Raw genomic sequence first — 18,068 nt, 5'->3', positions numbered from 1 at the left:
TGTATAATTCTATTTCCATGCTTGGTACCTTTCTGTTATTCTGTGCTCCATGTTTTTGGGGATGCCTACAGTCACCTGGAAAAATCTGACTTACTAACGAATAGCACCGATTTTTTGAGTCTAAATGAATTTCTAATCTTTCTTCAGTATATTTATGAACAGAAGCTATTGCTTGGAAGACAGTACACCTTAGCATATTTTGTTACTTTTTGTTTTTGGCAATATTTTGATTTTTATCTTAATCATTTTTCTATATACACCTAGCTAGATTCAGTGGACTGAAGGCATTGCCAGTATCAAATGTGTTGCATGAAAATATAATCATTGTCAGAGAATGAGAAGAGAAGCTACAGACTTGGGGAAAATATTTGCAAAAGGCACATTTGATAAAGTACTGCAACCCAAAATATACTTAAAAGGAATACTTAAAATTCAACAGAAAGAAAACAAACAACATGATCAAAAAATGGTCAAAAGATCTGAACGTATACCTTAACAAAGATAAAGATGACCCATAAGCATATGAAGATTCTCAACATCTTATGTTGTTAGGGAAATGCAAATCAAAACAAAGAGTTATGACCACACACCCATCAGAATGGTCAAAATCCAAAAACACTGCCAACACCAAATGTCAGTGAGGATGTGGAGCAACAGGAACTCCCATATGTTGCTAATGAAAATGCAAAATAGTACAGACATTTTTGGAAATCAGTTTGTCAGTTTCCTACAAAACCTAACATTCTTACCATACTATCCTTCAATTGCACTCCTTGGTTTTTACCCAAAGGAGCTGAAAACTTACATCCACATAAAAACCTGCACAACAGATGTTTATGGCAATTTTATTCACAATTACCAAAACTTGGAATCAACCAAGATGTCTTTAACCGGGGAATGGATACATAAACTGTGGTTCAATCAGACAATGGAATATTATTCAGCACTAAAAAGAAATGAGCTATCAAGCTCTATATGGTTACAACTATATGACATTCTGGAAAAGGCTCAAGGAGCATTTCACATAAATGAGATCATGTTACTGCTCTGTTTATAATTCTCCACTTGAATACTTTTCACATACCTGACTTAGCCTATAAAGACACATGTGGTCTGGCCCCTCTTACCTCTGACTCTACCTTTTAACTCCCTCCCACTCTTCCTGTCCTAGCCACACTGGCCTTCTTTCTTAAATTTATGGACACTAATTCCATACTAGGATGTTAGAAAAAAAATAGCTTTATTGAGGTATAACTGATGTTTAACAAATGACACAATTTAAAGTGTACAGTTTGATAAGTTTTGACATATGTCTACATCCATGAAACTATCATCACAATCAACAAAATGTAATTCCTCTCACCAACACTTCCCTATCTTACACATCCTCAGGTAACCACTTACCCGCTTTATACTACTATAGATTATTTTTCTGAGCATATTCCTTTTTATTCTCTTTTAAAACCGCACACAACTAAAACACCCACAAATGCATATATACCACACTCACCCCACCATATTATACAATTCTTCTCCTCTATCTTTTTCTAGCAAAATTTATTGAAAAGACAATTACTTCCCTGATTTATGTGTCCTCACTCGCCATTCAATCTATAATTGCCTTAGATATTATAGTTCATTATTATTCCAAACAATTTAATGACCTCCATCTAAAAGGAACATATATATCCCATTCATTTATAGGTTATTGCTGTGCTGACGTGTGAAGAGTAAAATTCCTCCAAGTCACTAATAGCAGATTAGAAATATGAGTTGCTTTGTTGGTGAAAATGAGCAAAAATAATCAATTATTTGTCCCAGCAGAAAATTTAATCATTGTTGCACCATCACCTAGTCATACACTTTTGCTTTTCTCTCTGCTGAAAGAACTACAGGTCAAGATAGAGGCTGATCTTTCCTCAGGAAGACACATAGAGCAGAGCCACAGCTGACTCTAGCCAACATGTAACAAAAGCAAGAAATAAAATTTTAATCTTGTAAACAACTGGGTTTGTTTTGTTGTTGTTCTACCACAGCATGACCTGTAAAAATTTAATATTATATAAAATATACCAGTGGAATAGTTTCAGAAGCCAGAAAGATGGTAAAACATGTTATGTAGTGGAGAAACATTTGATAATGCTATCAAAAGCAGTACGTGGAACAAATTTATACATCAAATGAACTTGTGGATTTAATGTGTCTTGATGATATAGGCTGCATTTAACAAGGTACTACAAGAAAGAGATGAGTTGAGTTAACAATTGGCAAATTGGCAAACAAGTGAAAAGAAAACATGAGAAATTCTGGGACTTTTAGGTTTGAAAGACACAATTGTTACTCATAATCAGTCAACTAAAGACAAAATCTAGTGTCAGAGGTCGCTAAATAATCAACCTCACGGAATAGACAAAATCTAACTTCTGATCACTAAATCCTTTGTTAAATCTCAAATTTGGTTTAGTTGGCTCTCAGAAAGTCTTTTAACCAGTTCAAGAGGTTTAGAGAAATGAGACTATGGATGTGGCTCTTCCAAAGAAGCCTGATAAACAAAGTACTGTACCTACCAATGAGTCCAGCATGAAAAAGCATGTCTACAAGAAAATTCTATCGACTATTGGCACATGGAGCAACAATAAGCTCTATGTTGAATTGTGTCTCCCCAAAAGTTATGTTGAAGTCCTTATTATTGGTGTCTCAGAATGTGACCTTATACAGGAATGAGTTCATTGTAGATGTAGTTTATTAAGATGAGGCCTTCCGGGAGTATGGTGGACTTTAATTCAATTTAAGGAGTAGTGTCCTTATAAGAAGAGTGAAATTTGGACAGACACCAAGGCAAGACAAATGTGGGTAAAGACAAAGGCAGAGATTGGACTTATGCTGCCACAAGCCAAGGAACGTATAGGATTACTAGAAGCTGAAAGTGGCAAGGAAGTATCCTGCCCTAGATCCTCCACAGGGAGCATAACCCTACCAATACCTTAACTTCTAGCCTTTATAACTGTGAAAGAATAAATTTTCGTTGTTTAAAAGCACCCAGCTTGTGGTCATTGTTATAGCAACCTTAGGAAACCTGACTAACATGCTGGCCCTTTACAGTGTCCAGCACAAATTCCAGTATTAAATATTTAAAACCCTGTATTTTAAAAATCAGGTATTTCAAACCAAATATATTTCCTTAGCAAAACATGATATTCCCCCTAAAAATATTTAATCATCTATATGCTCTTCTCTTAGTTGGTGGTAATACCATCCAGTTATCATGCAAACAAAATGTCTGGGATTCTCTACTCCTCTCCCTACATTTTTTTCCCCTCACATATAGTACAATTTTAATATTACCTCTTAAAATTTTCTTAAATCCATCACTGCAAATTCTACTTTGGTTCCTGAGCTTATCCTCTTACAAATGGGCAGTTAACTTTGATGTATTGGATCATTCCACTCTTTTCTCTTAACCATCATTACCACACTCTAATCCTCAGAGATTTTATTCTCATTTTCTTTTAAAGTCTCCTCTTCTGTTACTTGTCACATTACATTCAGTAATCCCTAGATTTTTTTCTTAAAACTTATTATTTTATTATCACACACATGATTACTAGGTGATTTTACTTACTTTCACAGTGACTATCATATTTTGTACTCTTACTACCTGCTGTTTGATACTCTGAAATCAAATAGACTCAGATAATAAAGGATCCTTTTCTCTTCAGACTTGCAATACAAAATCTACTTAGTCTTTCTCAAGAGAAAGTCAGAAATTGTAATTCAGATAGCTGGAGTAACTTGACAATGTTCAGGAGCAAATTATTTAAGATTTAAGAAAGGATTTAAGAAAATTTTAAGAGGTAATATTAAAAGTGTACTATATGTGAGGGGAAAAAAATGTAGCTCAAAAACTACATTTTCACTTGCTTATATGCTCCCTCCAACTGAATGGCCATGGGCAACTTTAATTCCATATGTTCCAAAATGGACTCCTTTCCCCCAATTTCCTATCTGTTTATTTTTGTCTCCCTCATTCCAAATAACCTTTTGAATTAGTGAACTTTTAACCATCTTGTTAATAAAGTTTGAAGCTTTAGAATTATCTTTTATTCCTCCTTCTCCCCAATCTCAATATTAAGCTCTTTACCAAGTTTACTTTATCAAGTTCTCCATGTTTTTCCTTCTTAATAATTCTGAATTTATCTCTTTAAGAAAATTATAAATTTCTTAATGTAGCCTGAAGGAACCTAAAAAATCTGGATCTAATTTAACTTTCTAATTTGATCTCATCATTTACACCATGTCCACTCAAAAAAGTTTTTTTTTTTTTGTTTTGTTTTTTTGCTGATAGTGGTTATTTACGCTCTCTCTCTCTCATTTTTAAAAGAAGCTTTCTTGACAGTGGTTTATCAGTTAATTATTCTTCCCAATGTATCAAATTTCTGGCTTAGATGAATACACTGGTTGAATTATTTATAATGATTTCAGTGTATTATTTTCTGCTTTTTTATATTTCTTACTACCCCTTTGGGTTAATTGGTTGTCTTTTTTATTACTGTCTTGAAACGGATGTATAGGTGATTGAATTCCATCATTTATTTTCTTCCTATGCAAATATTTAGGGCTGTAATTTTACCTCTAGTGACTTTAATTGCAAGACAAACATTTTGCTATTCATTAATTTCATTATAATTCAAATCAAAATATTTTCTAATATTTATTATAATTTTCTTGTTTGTCTATCAGGTAATATATATTTTTTCCATTTATACTTTTTTGATAATAATTTTTTGCTAAATAATATTATCTTCATAAAACATACTCTATGTGTTTTTAACCTTTTGAACATTTTTGAAACTTTCTTTATGGTACATGATATGTTCAATTTTTATAAATGTTTAATGTGAACTGAAGAGTCTATATTCTGCTACTTTAGGTATTTAGTATATTTTAATTGGGTCAAATATTTAATTGTGATGTCCCACTCTTCTACAATTTTTGCTTATTTTTTTTTCTCTGCATGATGCATCAGTTACAGAGAAAAGTGTTAAAAATCTCCCACAGTGATGGTATGTTTGCCATGTTGTCCTTGAAGATCTTGCAATTGTTGTGTTATATATACTTGAGGTCATATTATTAAATACACAGCAATTCTGAACAGTTATATTTCCAATGAATTGCAATTCTATCATTACATATCTGTCATTTTCCCCTGAGCATGTTTTTTATATTAGTATCTATATTTTTTTTTTCTGAAGTTAGAGTTACAAACAACTTTCTTTTGTTTACATTTTGCAATATATATATTTTTTGTTCATATATTATATATGTGTTCTTATGAACAACACACAATTTGTTATTCTTTGTTTTATAATTGGTACTTTTGACAATTTACACTTAAGAAATTTTTGATATAACTGGATTTTTTTTTTAAACATCTTTATTGGGGTATAATTGCTTTACAATGGTGTGTTAGTTTCTGCTTTATAACAAAGTGAATCAGTCATACATAAACATATGTTCCCATTAGTCTTCCCTCTTGCGTCTCCCTCCCTCCACTCTCCCTATCCCACCCCTCCAGGCTGTCACAAAGCACCGAGCCAATATCCCTGTGCCATGCGGCTGCTTCCAACTAGCTATCTACCTTACTACGTTTGTTAGTGTGTATATGCCCATGACTCTCTCTCGCCCTGTCACAGCTCACCCTTCCCCCTCCCCATAACCTCAAGTCTGTTCTCTAGGAGGTCTGCCTCTTTATTCCTGCCTTACCCCTATGTTCTTCATGACATTTTTTTTCTTAAATTCCATATATATGTGTTAGCATACGGTATTTGTCTTTTTCTTTCTGACTTACTTCACTCTGTATGACAGACTCTAGGTCTATCCACCTCATTACAAATAGCTCAATTTCGTTTCTTTTTATGGCTGAGTAATATTCCATTGTATATATGTGCCACATCTTCTTTATCCATTCATCTGATGATGGGCACTTAAGTTGTCTCCATCTCCGGGCTATTGTAAATAGAGCTGCAATGAACATTTTGGTACATGACTCTTTTTGAATTTTGGTTTTCTCAGGGTATATGCCCAGTAGTGGGATTGCTGGGTCATATGGTAGTTCTATTTGTAGTTTTTTAAGGAACCTCCATACTGTTCTCCATAGTGGCTGAACCAATTCACATTCCCACTAGCAGTGCAAGAGTGTTCCCTTTTCTCCACACCCTCTCCAGCATTTATTGTTTCTAGATTTTTTTTTTTTTATTTTTAACATCTTTATTGGGGTATAATTACTTTACAATGGTGTGTTAGTTTCTGCTTTATAACAAAGTGAATCAGTTATACATATACATATGTTCCCATATCTCTTCCCTCTTGCATCTCCCTCCCTCCCACCCTCCCTATCCCACCCCTCCAGGCTGTCACAAAGCACCGAGCCAATATCCCTGTGCCATGCGGCTGCTTCCCACTAGCTATCTACCTTACTACGTTTGTTAGTGTGTATATGCCCATGACTCTCTCTCGCCCTGTCACAGCTCACCCTTCCCCCTCCCCATAACCTCAAGTCCGTTCTCTAGGAGGTCTGCGTCTTTATTCCTGCCTTACCCCTAGGTTCTTCATGACATTTTTTTTTTCTTAAATTCCATATATATGTGTTAGCATACTGTATTTGTCTTTTTCTTTCTGACTTACTTCACTCTGTATGACAGACTCTAGGTCTATCCACCTCATTACAAATAGCTCAATTTCGTTTCTTTTTATGGCTGAGTAATATTCCATTGTATATATGTGCCACATCTTCTTTATCCATTCATCCGATGATGGGCACTTAGGTTGTTTCCATCTCCGGGCTATTGTAAATAGAGCTGCGATGAACATTTTGGTACATGACTCTTTTTGAATTTCGGTTTTCTCAGGGTATATGCCCAGTAGTGGGATTGCTGGGTCATATGGTAGTTCTATTTGTAGTTTTTTAAGGAACCTCCATACTGTTCTCCATAGTGGCTGAACCAATTCACATTCCCACCAGCAGTGCAAGAGGGTTCCCTTTTCTCCACACCCTCTCCAGCATTTATTGTTTCTAGATTTATTGATGATGGCCATTCTGACTGGTGTGAGATGATATCTCATTGTAGTTTTGATTTGCATTTCTCTAATGATTAATGATGTTGAACATTCTTTCATGTGTTTGTTGGCAGTCTGTTTATCTTCTTTGGAGAAATGTCTATTTAGGTCTTCTGCCCATTTTTGGATTGGGTTGTTTGTTTTTTTGTTATTGAGCTGCATGAGCTGCTTGTAAATTTTGGAGATTAATCTTTTGTTGGTTGCTTCATTTGCAAATATTTTCTCCCATTCTGAGGGTTGTCTTTTGGTCTTGTTTAGGGTTTCCTTTGCTGTGCAAAAGCTTTGAAGTTTCATTAGGTCCCATTTGTTTATTTTTGTCTTTATTTCCATTACTCTAGGAGGTGGGTCAGAAAGGATCTTGCTGTGATTTATGTCATAGAGTGTTCTGCCTATGTTTTCCTCTAAGAGTTTGATAGTTTCTGGCCTTACATTCAGGTCTTTAATCCATTTTGAGCTTATTTTTGTGTATGGTGTTAGGGAGTGATCTAATCTCATACTTTTACATGTACCTGTCTAGTTTTCCCAGCACCACTTATTGAAGAGGCTGTCCTTTCTCCACTGTACATTACTGCCACCTTTATCAAAGATAAGGTGTCCAAATTTGCATGGGTTTATCTCTGGGCTTTCTATCCTGTTCCATTGATGTATCTTTCTGTCTTTGTGCCAGTACCATACTGTCTTGATAACTGTAGCTTTGTAGTATAGTCTGAAGTCAAGGAGCCTGATTCCTCCAGTTCCTTCTTTTGTTCTCAAGATTGCTTTGGCTATTCGGGGTCTTTTGTGTTTCCATACAAATTGTGAAATTTTTTGTTCTAGTTCTGTGAAAAATGCCAGTGGTAGTTTGATAGGGATTGCATTGAATCTGTAGATTGCTTTGGGTAGTAGAGTCATTTTCACAATGTTGATTCTTCCAATCCAAGAACATGGTATATCTCTCCATCTATTTGTATGATCTTTAATTTCATTCATCAGTGTCTTATAATTGTCTGCATACAGGTCTTTTGTCTCCTTAGGTAGGTTTATTCCTAGATATTTTATTCTTTTTGTTGCAATGGTAAATGGGAGTGTTTTCTTGATTTCACTTTCAGATTTTTCATCATTAGTATATAGGAATGCCAGAGATTTCTGTGCATTAATTTTGTATCCTGCCACTTTACCAAATTCATTGATTAGCTTTACTAGTTTCCTGGTAGCATCTTTAGGATTCTCTATGTATAGTATCATGCCATCTGCAAAGAGTGACAGCTTTACTTCTTCTTTTCCAATTTGGATTCCTTTTATTTCCTTTTCTTCTCTGATTGCTGTGGCTAAAACTTCCAAAACTATGTTGAATAAAAGTGGTGAGAGTGGGCAACCTTGTCTTGTTCCTGATCTTAGTGGAAATGCTTTCAGTTTTTCACCATTGAGGATGATGTTTGCTGTGGGCTTGTCATATATGGCCTTTATTATGTTGAGGAAAGTTGCCTCTATGCCTACTTTCTGCAGGGTTTTTATCATAAATGGGTGTTGAATTTTGTCAAAAGCTTTCTCTGCATCTATTGAGATAATCATATGGTTTTTCTCCTTCAATTTGTTAATATGGTTTATCACATTGATAGATTTGCGTATATTGAAGAATCCTTGCATTCCTGGAATAAACCCCACTTGATCATGGTGTATGATCCTTTTAATGTGCTGTTGGATTCTGTTGCTAGTATTTTGTTGAGGATTTTTGCATCTATGTTCATCAGTGATATTGGCCTGTAGTTTTCTTTCTTTGTGACATCCTTGTCTGGTTTTGGTATCAAGGTGATGGTGGCCTCGTAGAATGTGTTTGGGAGTGTTCCTCCCTCTGCTATATTTTGGAAGAGTTTGAGAAGGATAGGTGTTAGTTCTTCTCTAAATATTTGATAGAATTCACCTGTGAAGCCATCTGGTCCTGGGCTTTTCTTTGTTGGAAGATTTTGAATCACAGTTTCAATTTCAGTGCTTGTGACTGGTCTGTTCATATTTTCTATTTCTTCCTGATTCAGTCTTGGCAGGTTGTGCATTTCTAAGAATTTGTCTATTTCTTCCAGGTTGTCCATTTTATTGGCATAGAGTTGTTTGTAGTAATCTCTCATGATCTCTTTTATTTCTGCAGTGTCAGTTGTTACCTCTCCTTTCTCATTTCTAATTCTATTGATAAGAGTCTTCTCCCTTTTTTTCTTGATGAGTCTGGCTAGTGGTTTATCTATTTTGTTTATCTTCTCAAAGAAATAGCTTTTAGTTTTATTGATCTTTGCTATTGTTTCCTTCATTTCTTTTTCATTTATTTCTGATCTGATTTTTATGATTTCTTTCCTTCTGCTAGCTTTGGGGTTTTTTTATTCTTCTTTCTCTAATTGCTTGAGGTGCAAGGTTAGGTTGTTTATTCGAGATGTTTCCTGCTTCTTCAGGTGGGCTTGTATTGCTATAAACTTCCCCCTTAGAACTGCTTTTGCTGCATCCCACAGGTTTTGGATCGTTGTGTCTCCATTGTCATTTGTTTCTAGGTATTTTTTGATTTCCTCTTTGATTTCTTCAGTGATCACTTCATTATTAAGTAGTGTATTGTTTAACCTCCATGTGTTTGTATTTTTTACGGATCTTTTCCTGTAATTCATATCTAGTCTCATGGCATTGTGGTCAGAAAAGATACTTGATACAGTTTCAATTTTCTTAAATTTACCAAGGCTTGATTTGTGACCCAAGATATGCTCTATCCTGGAGAATGTTCCATGAGCACTTGAGAAAAATGTGTATTCTGTTGTTTTTGGATGGAGTGTCCTATAAATATCAATTAAGTCCATCTTGTTTAATGTATCATTTAAAGCTTGTGTTTCCTTATTTATTTTCATTTTGGATGATCTGTCCATGGGTGAAAGTGGGGTGTTTAAGTCCCCTACTATGAATGTGTTACTGTTGATTTCCCCATTTATGGCTGTTAGTATTTGCCTTATGTATTGAGGTGCTCCTATGTTGGGTGCATAAATATTTACAATTGTTATATCTTCTTCTTGGATCGATCCTTTGGTCATTATGTAGTGTCCTTCTTTGTCTCTTTTAATAGTCCTTATTTTAAAGTCTATTTTGTCTGATATGAGAATTGCTACTCCAGCTTTCTTTTGGTTTCCATTTGCATGGAATACCTTTTTCCATCCCCTTACTTTCAGTCTGTATGTGTCTCTAGGTCTGAAGTGGGTCTCTTGTAGACAGCATATATAAGGGTCTTGTTTTTGTATCCATTCAGCTAATCTGTGTCTTTTGGTGGGATCATTTAGTCCATTTACATTTAAGGTAATTATCGATATGTATGTTCCTATTCTCATTTTCTAAATTGTTTTGGGTTCATTATTATAGGTCTTTTCCTTCTCTTGTGTTTCTTGCCTAGAGAAGATCCTTTAGCATTTGTTGTAAAGCTGGTTTGGTGGTGCTGAACTCTCTCAGCTTTTGCTTGTCTGTAAAGGTTTTGATTTCTCCATCAAATCTGAATGAGATCCTTGCTGGGTAGAGTAGTCCTGGCTGCAGGTTTTTCTCCTTCATCACTTTCAGTATGTCCTGCCACTCCCTCTGGCTTGTAGGGTTTCTGCTGAGAGATCAGCTGTTAACCTTATGGGGATTCCCTTATGTGTTATTTTTCCCTTGCTGCTTTTAATATGCTTTCTTTGTATTTAATTTTTGACAGTTTGATTAATATGTGTCTTGGCGTATTTCTCCTTGTATTTATCCTGTATGGGACTCTCTGTGCTTCCTGGACTTGATTAACTATTTCCTTTCCCATATTAGGGAAGTTTTAAACTATAATCTCTTCAAATATTTTCTCAGTCCCTTTCTTTTTCTCTTCTTCTTCTGGAACCCCTATAATTCGAATGTTGGTGCGTTTAATGTTGTCCCAGATGTTTCTGAGACTGTCCTCAGTTCTTTTCATTCTTTTTTCTTTATTCTGCTCTGCAGTAGTTATTTCCACTATTTTATCTTCCAGGTCACTTATCCGTTCTTCTGCCTCAGTTATTCTGCTATTGATCCCATCTAGAGTACTTTTAATTTCATTTATTGTGTTGTTCATCATTGCTGGTTTCATTTTTATTTCTTCTAGGTCCTTGTTAACTGATTCTTGCATTTTGTCCATTCTATTTCCAAGATTTCGGATCATCCTTAACATCATTATTCTGAATTCTTTTTCAGGTAGACTGGCTATTTCCTTTTCATTTGTTAGGTCTGGTGCATTTTTATCTTGCTCCTTCATCTGTTGTGTGTTTTTCTGTCTTCTCATTTTGCTCATCTTACTGTGTTTGGGGTCTCCTTTTTGCAGACTGCAGGTTCGTAGTTCCCGCTGTTTTTGAAGTCTGTCTCCAGTGGCTAAGGTTGGTTCAGTGGGTTGTGTAGGCTTCCTGGTGGAGGGGACTAGTGCCTGTGTTGTGGTGGATGAGGCTGGATCTTGTCTCTCTAGTGGGCAGGTTCACGTCTGGTGGTGTGTTTTGGGGTGTCTGTGGCCTTATGATGATTTTAGACAGCCTCTCTGCTAATGGGTGGGGTTGTGTTCCTGTTTTGTTAGTTGTTTGGCATAGGTTGTCCAGCACTGTGGCTTGCTGGTCGTTGAGTGAAGCTGGGTGCTGGTGTTAAGATGGAGGTCTCTGGGAGATTTTCGCCATTTGATATTATGTGGAGCTGGGAGGTGAGGTCTCTTGTTGACCAGTGTCCTGAAGTTGGCTCTCCTACCTCAGAGGCAGAGCCCTGACTCCTGGCTGGAGCACCAAGAGCCTTTCATCCACACGGCTCAGAATAAAAGGGAGAAAAAGTAGAGGGAATTAGTAGAAGTATGAGGAAAGAAAGAAGGAAAGGAGGGAATGAAGGAAGGAAGGAAGGAAGAAAGAAAGAAGGAAGGAAGGAAGAAAGAAAGAAAGAAGCAAAGAAGGAAAGAAGGCAAGAAGGAAAGAAAGGGGGGAGGGAGGGAGGGAGGAAGGAAGGAAGGAGGGAAAAAGGAAAAAGAGAAAGAAAGAAGATACAGTAAAAATAAAATAAAGTATAATAAAGTTATTGAATTAAAAATTCTTATAAAAAAAAAGGGACGGATAGAACCTTAGGACAAATGTTGGAAGCAAGGCTATACAGACAAAATCTTACACAGAAGCATACACATACACCCTCACTAAAAGAGGTAAAGGGGGAAAAATCATAAATCTTGCTGTCAGAGACCACCTCCTCAATTTGGGATGATTCGTTGTCTAAAGGAGGGAAGGAAGGAAGGAAAGAAAGAAAGAAAGAAAGAAAGGACGAAGATAACGTATAATAACATTATTAAAGTTAAAATTGATTATTAAGAAAAAAATTTTAAGAAAAAACCATGGACGGATAGAACCTTAGGACAAATGGTGGAAGCAAGACTACACAGACAAGATCTCACACAGAAGCATACACATACACATTCACAAAAAGAGGAATAGGGAAAAAAAATCATAGATCTTGCTCCTAAAGTCCACTTCCTTAATTTGGGCTGATTGGTTGTCTATTCATGTATTCCACAGATGCAGGGTATACCAAGTTGATTGTGGAGCTTTAATCCGCTGCTTCTGAGGCTGCTGGGAGAGATTTCCCTTTCTCTTCTTTGTTCTCACAGCTCACAGGGGCTAAGCTTTGGATTTGGCCCTGCCTCTGCGTGTAGGTCGCTGGAGGGCGTCTGTTTTTTGCTCAGACAGGACGGGGTTAAAGGAGCCGCTGATTCGGGGACTCTGGCGTACTGAGGCCGGCGGGGAGGGAGGGGCACGGAATGCGGGGCGGGCCTGCGAGGGCAAAGTCCGGCGTGACTTTGCACCAGCCTGGGGCCCGCCGTGCATTCTCCCGGGGAAGTTGTCCCTGGATCCCGGGAACCTGGCAGTGGCGGGCTGCACAGGCTCCGCGGAAGAGGGGTGTGAATAGTGACCTGTGCTCGCACACAGGCCCCTTGGTGGCGGCAGCAGCAGCCTTAACGTCTCCCGCCCGCCTCTGCGGTCCGCGCTTTTAGCCGCGGCTTGCGCCCGTCTCTGGAGTCTGCGCTTTCAGCCGCGGCTCGCGCCGGTCTCTGGGGTCCGCGCTTTTTGCCGCGGCTCGCGCCTGTCTCTGGGGTTCGCGCTTTTAGCCGCGGCTCGCGCCCGTCTCTGGAGTTCCTTTAAGCAGCGTTCTTAAACCCCTCTCCTCACGCACCAGGAAACAAAGAGGGAAGAAAAAGTCTCTTGCCTCTTTGGCAGGTGCAGACTTTTCCCCCGGACTCCCTCCCGGCTAGCTGTGGTGCAGTAACCCCTTCAGGCTATGTTCAAGCCGCCAACCCCAGTCCTCTCCCTGCGCTCCGTCCGAAACCGAAACCCGAGCCTCAGAGCCTCAGCTCGCAGCCCCGCCCGCCCCGGCGGGTGAGCAGACAAGCCTCTCGGGCTGTTGAGTGCCGGTCGGCACCGATCCTCTGTGCGGGAATCTCCCCGCTTTGCCCTCCGCACCCGTTGCTGTGCACTCCTCCGCGGCTTCGAAGCTCCCCCCTCCGCCTCCCGCAGTCTCCGCCCGCGAAGGGGCTTCCTAGTGTGTGGAAACTTTTCCTCCTTCACAGCTCCCTCCCACTGGTGCAGGTGCCGTCCCTATCCTTTTGTCTCTGTTTATTCTTTTTTTCTTTTGCCCTACCCAGGTACGTGGGGAGTTTCTTGTCTTCTGGGAGGTCTGAGGTCTTCTGCCAGCCTTCAGTAGGTGTTCTGTAGGAGTTGTTCCACATGTAGATGTATTTCTGGTGTATCTGTGGGGAGGAAGGTGATCTCCGCGTCTTACTCTTCCGCCATCTTCCTGCTCTCCGCCCTAAACTCGATATAACTGGATTTTAATCTACTATCTGACTTTTTCCTTGCTTATTGTATTTGTGCTGTTTCTTTTTATTTTCCTTTGTGGTAAGAAGATTCTTGATGGCCCCCAAGATCCCATGCTTTAATGTACATACCCTGTATAATCCTCTCCCCTTGAGTGTGGGACAGACCAGTGAATATGAGTGGATATCACTTCCATGATGAGATTACTATTATTAAATTGATTTGAGTTAATCAAAAGGGAGATTATCTTTGATGGGTATGACTCAATTAGATAAGATTTAAAAGAAGGTGAACAGAAAAGTACTTCTGTTGTCCTTTATAGTGAAAATTGCCATATGATGGAGAGAACCACAGGGAAAGGATCAGAGAATGGTCTCCAGAGGTGAGTGATCTCCAAGAGTTGATAAGAAAACCAGAATTTTAGTCATAGAGTCACAGTGAAATTAATTTTATGCCAACCTGAGAGAGCATGGGAGAAGATCTTTCCCTAGATGAGTCTCCAGATGAATATACATCTGACCACTACCTTGATTTCAGCCTTGTGAGACCCTAAGCAGAGGACCCAATTAAAACTCATCGGACTTCTGAACTGTGAGAAAATAAAGCTGTGTTGTTTCAATTTCTAAGTTTATAACAATGTGTAATGTAACAATAAAAAAAAACTAATATATCTCTATTGTCTCCTTTTAGATTGACTATTTTTAAATTTTAATTATTCATTTTCCTACACTATTGACAAAAGTCTGTTTTGCTTTTTCAAAAATCTCTTTATTTCAACCTCATCATTGAGGATATATTTGGTAGATATACAATTCTAGTTGGGCCAAAATTTCCAGGGCTTCATTTTTTTGCCCTTACCTCATGAGACCTACAGAAGCTCTCTTCATGTTCACAAACTTCCAGCTGCCTCTTCATGGATGGCCACATTCATAAGTGGAAGATGGTTCCAAATGATAACTTCATTTCTCTGAATTTTGTTCTTGGAACTTTTCTTGAAATGCTGCCTTTAACTTTGTGATCAATAAAATTAGTTTAAGTATTTTCTTTGCATTTTCTGAATATTCTCAGGGAGAAATGTTGGCCCAAATTATCTAAACCACCATTTCATAAATGAAAAAACTTCCTTCAGAGATTAAAGATAGCTTTTAACCAGGCAGGTCCAACCATGTAACATCAAAGTCCCAGTATTCAGCTTGGTTAGATCAAGAAAAAGAGAATTGTGTAAAAAGTCTTCTGTAAATTGGATCTAACCTATTTGTCATGTCACCCATTTTACTTGCTTATAGTAGTTGTACCATAAATGTTAATTTAATAACAGTTGAATGTTCTAAACATTTCTATTGTTTATATGTAGTTTATCTAATATTTGCTCCAAGAAATCTCTCTGCAACTACCTTTCCTTGTAATTATTTATATTGTATAATTGATTGCAATATTATAAATTCATGCAAAATCTCTGTAATTAATATAATCTACTTTGAAAACTAAAAGCATTGGATAAATGATATTAATAACTTGGTTGTTATCACATAGTCCATGAGGCACATTTCTTACCAGGGTACTAATAGAGTCTTGTTTTGAGAATACTTACTTTTATTCACATCACTTCAGTGCACATAAATGTATTACTAGATTTGTTTTTTCACCAGATCACCTAACTGTATGCAATACTTCTTTCCTACCTCCATGTTTAGGCTCATCTACTATGTGAAACCATCTTGTAAAAATTGCCTCAACCTACTAATTAGTTTGTTTAAAAATTAGTCTAGTGACCATAAAATATATATCTAAATGTCTTTTATGTGTCATGGCACCCACTGATTCTCTCCTCTATTACATATCCCACCACATTCAGACACCTCCTTTCACTCAACATGTCAGATGCCAGCTGCACTTGGTTAACTCTCTTGGGTATTATTCTAGTTCACATGTGGCATGAGGCATGACGTCTTAGCAGACATCTTGCTCCTTCTCGTGTTTCAGTTAATCCTCAACCCTATCAGTTATAACTTACTTCCTTCACCTTAGCCACTGGCTGGACTCTTTTGATAAATGTGCTCAACAATTAGACCCATGCCACCCCTAATACTCTTACTTGGTATATTAATACAACCAGTATTGACAGCCACCCTACTAAATAGTACAGTTAACTGGGGAAAGTTATTTAACTTTTCTAGGTTCTTGTTTCTTTGTCTCTAAAATTGTGAGAAAAAGAATATCTACTTCAAAGCATTGTTGTGAATTCTAAATAATATATGACTTAAAAGAGTAATGACAGTGCTGAGACCTAATTCACACAATTATCATTGTTATATTATCATGATAATATATTTAAGCAATATGGAGACAGGGTGGGACCTGGGACCTGGGTTCTTTACTGGAGTGCTTGCACCTAGACAACTGTTCCCTTTGGCAACAGAATACAAAGAAACTAAGGGACTAAAAGTAAATGCACACATGTTTAGTCAGGGTAATTATGAACAATAAGATACAAAGAGACCAAAATTCAACTGCCAATTCTGAGGTGTTGGGAGCAATGAGGTAAGAAAGGGTAAAAAGTTTTTTAAAAATACCGGTTTTTTCCTTTAACAAAATGCTTTTCCATTCTATTCTGGTTTCTCAGAGTGAGCAAGGGCACCTGTTACTTGTTTTCTCTCCCTCATGCCCCAAAAAGCTTTGCCTGAATTTCTTGTCTGGCTTCTTATCAATTTCTATTGATTAAAGAGTCCAAAAACCCAGGTCGGTAACAACATTATATTATGATGATCATATACTTAAATTGGGAAACACATTTGATTGTTTATTAAATATTCCAACACCCACTTACCTCCTGTTTCTATAATTTTCTTTAGAAAATATATTTTTAGATACTGTGGGTAAAGTTGTTATTTGGGGTTTTGTTTGTTTGTAACTTAAGCCAAATGGCTGAGGAATGAGAGGAAAAAGCAGTAACAGTAAACAAGTTACAACATATGTCCATAAAATTTTAAAATAAACAATGTTTATGCTATTGTAAATTCAGGTTTTTGTGAAGTTGTTTGATAATATCCAAGCTCCATACTGCAACAATAATATACACTCTAAATAACATTGAAGTTGAGTAAAGTGATTGAATGTGAATTTGAGATTTTTTTTTTAAGTTTGGATAACTTAGTGTCCAAGAAAATGAGGTCATACCAAAGTAAGAGTGCTTAACTCAATACTATTATCTTGCTGTTTTCTAATGTGTGTCTTCTAATGCTGAGGTTGGATCAAGATAATATTGGAACAGAAAAAGAAATATAAAGGTAAGAATTTTCTTCCACAATATTTCATCTCTACTGTGTTTTTGTCAAGAAGGATATTAATTTCATTTTAGAAACATATGTAGGTTAAGTATATGATGTATATAAGTGTGTGTATGTGTGTGTTGAATACAGGATAATGGAGGTACATGAAAACTTAAGAAAAAAGAGATAATAATGCATTTTATATACTGATCTTAGGAAACTTATTTTTGTTTTCTCCTCCATCTCTTCTTCCTTATTTCCTCTTAATAATAATACAAGTTATGTATCTTTAAGGTTGCTTAAAAATATTGTTAGGAAGTCTGAACATCTGATATGTTAATTATTATTTATATAGTAGTGTTTTATATATATTATGTTTTCTACTATACAAAGATTGAGTTTGAGAAAGCTTATGTAAATTATCCAAGGAGGTATTGCTTGTAAATGATATAGGAATATTTTATATTCATATCCATAATATATAATTCTGCACTGACTACAGTTCACTGAAAGATACTATTATATCACTTATAATTTAGTAAGTGAATAAGCAACAAGTTAATATATTCAAAATATATTGCATAATCTCAAGTAAGGCACTTGAAATGATCTGTTGAAAATTCTTGAAACCATATATATATATATATATATATATATATATACACATATATATATACAGGAAATAAAACAGTTTATGACTATTAATTTTCACATAGTGTCCATTAGTATATAATATTGCTGCCATCAATCTATGCATATCTTTTTAAACTTCACAACTAGGTAAATGTGGCAGACTATTACATCAGTGGCCACCATAAACCATTTTTATCTGTATGTTTCCTGTGTAGTTTACTGTCACATC

This window comes from Stenella coeruleoalba, assembly GCF_951394435.1.
Source record: "Stenella coeruleoalba genome assembly, chromosome: 18".
In the NCBI taxonomy this organism is placed as follows: domain Eukaryota; kingdom Metazoa; phylum Chordata; class Mammalia; order Artiodactyla; family Delphinidae; genus Stenella; species Stenella coeruleoalba.
Note: the sequence above shows the minus strand (reverse complement) of the source record.